Here is an 8,562-nt window from a genome sequence, read left to right as displayed (position 1 = left end):
AGAAAATCTCATTTTTCTGATCGTAGTACGCAGTTGAGAAGAAATGTCACTTCAAAGGGGGCTCTCTGTAGAAAATTTCTTGACCCATTCAGTCAAGGAATTTCTTTACTTTTCTTGTGCGAAACAGCATACTTAGCTTTAGTGTACACTGCTAGACATCCTGTTTGTTGAGTGTTAAAAAGCATCAGCATTTGCTGCCTAGCTTGGCCCACGTTTTTGACCTGTGCTGTTTGGGCCGGCCCGCGTGAGAGATGTTTGTAAGGCGAGCTTTGTTCGCAGTTGACACCCGCACACCCACCCTGCGAATTAGTACTCAGGCCTCCTCTGTCCATAACTGCATAACAGTCACATTCCCGAATCAGCTAATTTTATATTGCAATTTCAGAGATAACTTTCCGTTCTGCAGTTGAACAGAAAGCTACCGCAGCTGTCACATTACTGATTTTCACAAAGCATCATGGATCGGCTGCTATGATACCTTGGAAACCATACTGATGATTGTTGTTTTCGGCTGTTTTTCAAAGCTGTGGACTTTACTAGCATACTTTGATTAGATGGTTTCGTTCAATGATACAATGATTCTCAAGTCTGTGGGAAGTGCTTAACCCCGGAGATGCCCACCAGGTACACAGTGGTACCGACAAAACCACCGGGGGAATTTCGGTACGCGAACGGGAAGAACACTAGAATTACGTTTGCTCGTCGCGGCGGTCGGTTTATTACTACAATAACATAAAATAAACAACAACATACATACGAATCACAGGGTCGGCGCAAGGCAATGATGATAAACATCGTCAACATAAAACATATTGGTCCAAAATTACAACACTCCTCCTCGATGTATTCATCACTTGTCTGTACAGTCACAAAGTCTTGAACAGTTCTCCTTGGACAACACAGTCTCCACAAAGTTCCTCCTCTTGCACCAAACACTCCTGCTTCGTCAAGTATACCACAAAGTTCACCAAGTTCACAGACTATCCACGATGTAACACTTAGCATCGGATTCCCTCGTCATAACAGTCATAAAATTTTTCTTCTTGGTGGCACTCCTCCTCAACGAGATGCCCAGCTGCAGTTTTCCGGCGGTTTCCACTCTCTACAACTTCTAAAGCGTACAGCTCTCCACGAAGATCCGCTACTGCTTGCACTTTCCCGCTGGAACTCACTATTTGGCACCTGGACTTCACAAAGTTCACTTTCAGTCCCTTCTGTGCCAGCTTCCGGACTGAAAGCAATCCACAGTCCAGCTCCGGAACGTACAGCACGTCTTTCACCACAAGTTCATTCACTTCCCCGTAGTCAGTGGCGCACATCAGGAAGCCTTCTCCTACACCGGCGGATCTCAGCACCGAGCCATCCGCCAAGTTCACTTCAACCTTCACACTTTCGTCGATCTTATCGAAGAACTTCCTGTCGCTGGTCATGTGGCTCGAACAGCCACTGTCCACGTACCAGCCGTTCCGCTTCCGCTGTCCGCCAACACCAAAACAAATTCCGGGATTTTTCTTCACAGCTTTCTTCACTTCCGGCCCTTTTTCTTCCCTTTCACGTAGCTCTGGGCAATCCCTGCGGAAGTGGCCAGGTATCCGGCAGTAGTAGCACACTCGCTCTCTTCTTCTTCCTCTGCCCTCGTTATTTGCTTTCAGCGCACGGTCTCTGCGCTCACCGAACACCTCTCGCTTCTCCATCCGTCGGTGGTACTCGTCCATCAGCCGCTGCTTCACAAATTCCAGAGTCTGGTCTTCATCTGGCCGGCTTTCCAAAGCCGTCACCAACCCGTTGTACGACTCCGGCAGACTGCGATACACCATCGCCACTTGCAGCGAACTTTCGAGTTTCTGCCCCGCACACGACAGCCGATCGAACAATTCCTCGATCGCGAACAGGTGCTTCTCCATGTCCGCACCCTCTTCATAGTTAAAACTACAAAGCTTCTTCAGAAGCGACACTCGCGACGTCACCGTAGCCTTTTCGTGGTACTTCTTCAACCGTTCCCACACATCGACCGCAGATTTTGCGTCTTTCACTAAAGTCAACTGATTGTCCTCAACGTTCAGAATGATCAAGGCCCTCGCCTTTTGATCTTCTTTCGACCACGCCGCAGTCACTGGCATCGGTTTTTCTTCCGAAACCGTATGCCATAGATCGACACTGATCAACAACATTTCGATCTTCACCTTCCACGTTTGATAATTTCTATTATCCAAACGGGCGATAAAACTTTTCTCTGCCATTTCTATTTTTCGATTTTCTGTTGGCGCACACTGTATTCACGAAGATACAGCCAACAACACTATCGAACGTACCCGCCGTACAACACACACGCGTCGGCGGTACACCACACAGATTTACTGTTCGATTTCAATCGATCACCACCACGGCTACGGCAACGAATTCGCGGCACAAAATGGCAATGTTCTATCTTCAGCTTTGCGGGACAAAATGGTGCAAACAGCCAAACCGGCACTTTCCACCTCGTACTGGGCTTCCTACCAGACGGGAAACAACAGCACCAAACACTTTCACAAAAGTCCCGATCACAGCTGTTTTACACACACAGCAGCTGGACCACAAGCCAAAACGAGCGCAATTAAACAATTCGCTCCCACCGACCGGCACCACACAGGAGGATCGTTCGCGAAAACGATTTCACACGCGACTTTCCGAGGCAAACTATTTCACCGGTTCTTCAACTGTGGGAAGTGCTTAACCACGGAGATGCCCACCAGGTACACAGTGGTACCGACAAAACCACCGGGGGAATTTCGGTACGCGAACGGGAAGAACACTAGAGTTACGTTTGCTCGTCGCGGCGGTCGGTTTATTACTACAATAACATAACATAAACAACAACATACATACGAATCACAGGGTCGGCGCAACGCAATGATGATAAACATCGTCAACATAAAACAGACTGGTCCAAAATTACAACAAAGTCTGCGGTAGAACTTTGACAGCTGCGGTAGAAGTTGGCGGCTACCGCAGGACGGAAAATTTTCAAAAGAAACGCAATACGTCTTGTGAAAAGGCCTATGTTTCGACGTTGTATATTCCTGTATATTCTATGTAAATCATTAGTACTATTCAAGGGAGGAAGCTTCAGAATCATTTTCATTATTTTTAATCGCCTGCACAACTTTCTTGCTGATATTACAACAGCTAGTACAGCATGCAACATGGCTGGCCTGAAGTTTTGTTTCAAGATCAAAAGTTCAGACAAAGTTTTGTTTTTTTTTTTGTTAATAAGTGGATACAGACATTTTATATATTGCTGTTTGCATTTGGGATGCAAATCTAGACTAAACGTCCTCCAAATGCGGTAACACAAAACAATCAAAGGGCACCTAGCAACGATTAAATAAATCACCGCCGCCCTAGCAAGAAAAATCTATCTTTGACATCGCATTTCTTGTGAAAAGTCTTACCGCGTTTGGTGTTCCCGCATTTGATATTTGCATTTCAAACGCACACAGCAATATTTGTTACATTTGGCTTGAATGCCTTCACGCAGAATAATTATGCTAGGTTAAAATAAAAAACGCGAAGATTAGAATCAACCTTTTTTATCCATATTGAATCAAACTAAATATTTATTAACTTCTATATAATAATATTTTTGAATCAACAAATTCCTTTATCGAAACAAATGTTCCATCTCAATTTTCATTTCAACTCATAATGAATATCGCTTCTACAATATAATATTGTAGATTCTACAAATTCCTTTTTTGTTCCAAAAATGTTGATGCATTGAATCTAAAATTTTGTTTCGGTGTGTCTGACTAACTCACGAGAGCAGCCATTTTGTGTTTGCGAAATAAATGAGAAATGTCGAACGCGGAAGAAAAAATTGAAGAGCTGGAGGTTGAAAGCCTCGACGAGGAAACAGCCGAGTTTTTGCGAATTCTTGAGAGTTTTGGATTATCGGATGCAGTTATTAACGCGTTTTTAGGTAAGCTTAGAGTATTTAATTTAGGTTTTACCTCACATTTAAGTGTTTTTCAGCTAATCAGTATACGATAGAAACGCTACAAATTATTGAGCGGAAGGAGGTGGAAGAGCTGATTCCCCAGCCATTCCTAGCAGAAAGGACGAAATTCATCCACGGTTTGAACATTTGGCGAAAACAGCAGGTAATTTCCTCGGTGCTTTGTAAATTTTTAATAATACTAAGTTTTTCCTTCACAGAATCTCCCACTCTTGTCGACAACTGAAAGTTCCCCAGCGCCAGCTCAACCAGCCAGTTTCGTCGAAATATCTAGAGACAAGTGTACAGCTACGTACTTGCTTCAGGGGTCAGCCAAAGGCCAAGCGATATTGAATAAATACGATAAAACGCCGTTTCTGACCAGAACTGACAAAAAAACTATCACGCAGATAGTAGTCGACGAGTTTAAAGACCGATTTTCGAAACTAACCTCATCGGAATTGGAACAACGATCGATCGAGTTGTCCAAGTTATTTCCAAGTGAGCCGAAGGTAGGTATTTTCAATACAGCGCGGAATATACGATAGATACGATTTCATTTTTCAACAGGAAGTATGGTATCAATCACCGTGGAGTACTAATAGCGTTGGACAAAAGATCAAGCTCAGGAAGCAGGCTAGAGGAAAATTGTACGATCGTAACATCAATTACAAACCGGCGGTTGTATATGATCTTCAACCAACAGCATCCGGAAGCGTAGCGACTCAATCTGCAGCAGATATATCTGACGAACATAGTACGTGGCTTCATTTGTTAAAACAAACTAATATTAAATAGTTTTATTTTAGTTGCAGATTATCAGCAGATCAAAAAGTGGATCGTTCATAATCAGGATGAATGGGAGGAGCTGAAAAATAAGTGGAAGCAAACATCCAGATTGAGAGCATTTGAACTATCAAAGAACAACAGTAAGACTACAGCATCTATTCTTTCGGATTATTCTGTATTCCGTAATCACCAAGCTTATCAGCTGGTACAGATAGACTTCCAGCAACGATATCCAGACAAGGAAAAATTACTCTTTGATCGTTGGGAGCAGTTCGTTTCGGGTCTTCTTCCAATACTGGAGATTGAAGTCAACGATTCAGAGGGGAAGGCGCTCATCAATCAGCTGAAAACTCCGGAAACGACTTGTGGTATATTTTATGAACATTCGACTAACAACAAATGCTAATAACATATTTTTCTAGATGGTCAAGGCTTCCTAACAGTATTACTGTTGGCCCACATACTCCCAAGTCCTGTGTTGACGTTGTCACAAAAGCGACGTTGGAAGCCGTCAATCGTAGAGTCTCGTGATAGCGTGATAATCCAGATTGATAGTTTGACGGAACTACGGACAATATTGGCCAAATGCTTCAATTCCTGTCGTGAGAAAGGCATTGAACCGACGCCTTTTGTCGTGATTCATGGAAGTAACCTGAATCGCCCCGAAGGGTTTTCGGTGTGGAACAACGTAGTTTCATACAAGCTGCCAAATCTACAAAAAGCACTTGATGTTTGTTTGAAGCTGTATAAAACCTACGACATCGAGTTTCCCCGACATTCATCTTCGATCTGGAATCTGCTAGCTGCGTTTCTCTACGATTTTGATGTTCCATCGGATCAAATCCATATCGCTGCCCTTTGCTCTACAATTCGGAATAATTGTTCAGCAAAATGATTCACTGCATGGCACCACGGTGTACTTGGAAGAATGTTTCGCTTCAAAGGCTACATGATCACTTGAGCAAATACCATGGAAATCTAAAAGTATATGAATGCAACGTAGGAGAATGTACCAGAAAGTTCAACGTTAAATGTTCATTCTATCGTCATCTAAAAACACATTTCAGCGAAGCATCAAATATTAAAGCAAACAATCCTGAAGATATACCCTTTTCCATGTTGAACGATTCCACTACAGCGTATGCCGAAAATTATCATCTAGCCACCGACCAAGAACAAATTTCCCATACACTAGGTACACCAGAACCCATGTCAGTGAATGACCCAACTCAACGACTTGAAGATCTGCTGTGTACGACCGAGTTGGATGCTCTTATTCAGCAAATGCAACATGCATCTATAGACTTCAACCTCAAATATTTAAATGCAAACACAGTTCCTAGAAAAACTGTCTTTGATATTCAAAAGGATATCAAATTGAAAATTATTGATCCATTTTCTAAAGCGATTGACGTTATGCGATCACTCGGTTTACTAACTGAGGAAGGTAAAATTGTTTTTAATAAAATGCTTTCATCAGTAAATGCACTAGACTCAGAGTATAAGTACCTGGCGAAACTGAAAGAGCTTGACCTATTCGTCGATCCTAAGGAATTTGTCATTAGTAATGAACTTCAGCCTGGTATTGTGCATAACGAACAGATGATGGACAGCAATCCCGTCACAGGTAATGTTTTTGAATGTCCTCATTTGTTTTGATTTATAATTCATTAATTTATTGTAGGAATTATTTTACCACTGGAGTTTACTTTAAGGAAGTACTTAGAATCGAAAGGAGTTATGAGTACCGTGATGAACAATATCACTCCTTCTAGCGATGGCATTATTCGAACCATACTGGATGGTAGTGTTTGGAAAACAAGGACTATAGGTTTAGGTTCGAGGCTCGTCATTCCCCTTAACCTGTTCTTTGATGATTTTACTACCACCGATACCGTGTCACCTCATGCAGCCCGTACTTCAGTATGTGGAATTTACTGCTACATTCCGTGCATGCCTGCCAATGTCTTGACAAAGTTAGAGAACATACATGTTGTCAGCTACGTGTTATCAGAAGACAGAAAAGAGTACGATAATGAACAATTATTCAGTAATTTGGTAAACGCTCTTATTAAGTTGGAAACAAAAGGTCTCGAAATCACATACAATGGAGAAAAAGTAAATGTTTATTTCATGGTAGGAAACATCACTGGAGATAATTTAGGACTATCAGGGATTCTTGATTTAGTAGAATCTGCACGAGCAAATTATTATTGTAGGCTTTGTAAGCGAAATCGAGAACAAAGAGAATATGATACAATTGAATACGAAGATAGTTTCCGAACGGTTGACAATTATCAAGAGGATTTACTTAAGGATGAAGTATCGCTGACGGGCGTTAAAAGTAACAGTATTTTTAACCAAATTCCATCTTTCCACGTAGTTCATAACGTCTACTTTGATATGATGCATGACCTCTGGGAAGGAGTATGCGTATACGGATTAGGACACTATTTTAACTATTTTATAAAAACTAAAAAATATTTCTCTCTAGACGATTTAAAACTATAGAAAAAAACTTGTTCGTTTTCGGAAAACTTAACTCATCTAACATTCCTGATGATATAAAAGATATAAATATTTCAAAATGTAAGGTAAAAATGACTGCAAGTGAAATTAAAAACTTTGGTTACTTTTTTACCACTCATCATAGGAAACTTAGTACCAGAAGATGATCCAGTGTGGAATCATTTTTGCATATTGCTCAAAATATGCCACATATTGATGCTACGAGAAATTTCTGTACAGGATTTGAATATCTTGAGAAAACTTGTAAGCACTCACCATGCACAATATATCACACTTTTCAATGATAAATTGAAGCCAAAACACCACAACCTTGTTCATTATGCAACATTCATTCTGTGCTCAGGTACACCTCGTCATCAATGGACTATGAGAGGAGAGGCGAAACATCGAGAAGCCAAGCAATACAGCCGAGTGAATAATAACAAAATCAATTTATGCAAATCGCTTGGAATTAAGGCAAGTTTAAAATTTGCTTTCAACTTGTTTAATAATTCGTTTATTCCCCCGTCAATTGATTTATCGAGTTCAAAATTATCTATAATGCATCTTAAAACTGAATACGTACAGCTTCTAAATGATTGTAAAATTGACAATAACGCAGTGAAATACGTCGATAAGTTTATTAAACATGGATTAGAATTCGCTAGAAACACTGTTTTCTATATACGGCAGAATGATTTAGCAAGCATATATGAATTGGAAGACATAATACTGGATAACGACGAAAAGTTAGTAATGGTATGTCATAACATTCACTCACGTTGCTTCAATAACCATTTTCAATCATATGAAGTTTATAAAACGATGATTAGAACTGTTTTCATCGATATAGAATATTTAGAAACATGTACTATTGATTTGCATAAGGTAGAAGAAAAGTTGTATCTAAGATGTTGTAACTTGATGAACGTAATAAACAATGTATAAAAGCTATATTTTTGTTTTCAAGGTGAAGATAAATCGGAGTCACACCTTAAATTTTCAAGAGCACAAATCTAGATAAGCCAGACGATATTCAACCTGGAAGGCTTTTCCTGAATTTCCATGATTTCGTGCTCTTGAAAATTTGAGGTTTGTGGCTTCGGTTTAATCTTTACTTTTATTCAACATGATTCACGAAACGACCCCAAACCCAGTAAAACCGCTTTTCAATTCAAATGGAATAATTTGTTAAAACAAAAATATATTACTGTTGAAATAAACATGTTTTGTTTTGTTTCAATACGGCTGCCTTTTTGAACTAATGCATACATAATATAGAATCAACA

The 8,562-nt window shown here is 40.5% G+C and overlaps 1 long non-coding RNA gene across 1 annotated transcript; it reads left to right on the top strand.

The window, feature by feature from the left end:
* Positions 1 to 3,526: 3,526 nt before the first annotated feature.
* On the top strand, positions 3,527 to 6,104 carry LOC110681312. Its single transcript, XR_002503161.1, has 2 exons — positions 3,527 to 4,733; positions 4,786 to 6,104. It is a non-coding gene; the product is annotated as an uncharacterized LOC110681312 (long non-coding RNA).
* The last annotated feature ends 2,458 nt before the right edge of the window (positions 6,105 to 8,562 follow it).

The sequence above is a fragment of the Aedes aegypti genome, unplaced genomic scaffold (assembly GCF_002204515.2).
Source record: "Aedes aegypti strain LVP_AGWG unplaced genomic scaffold, AaegL5.0 Primary Assembly AGWG_AaegL5_hic_scaff_698_PBJ_arrow, whole genome shotgun sequence".
NCBI classification, from domain to species: Eukaryota; Metazoa; Arthropoda; class Insecta; order Diptera; family Culicidae; genus Aedes; species Aedes aegypti.
The sequence above is the reverse complement of the archived record's forward strand: the minus strand, read 5'-3'. Positions and strand labels throughout refer to the sequence as shown.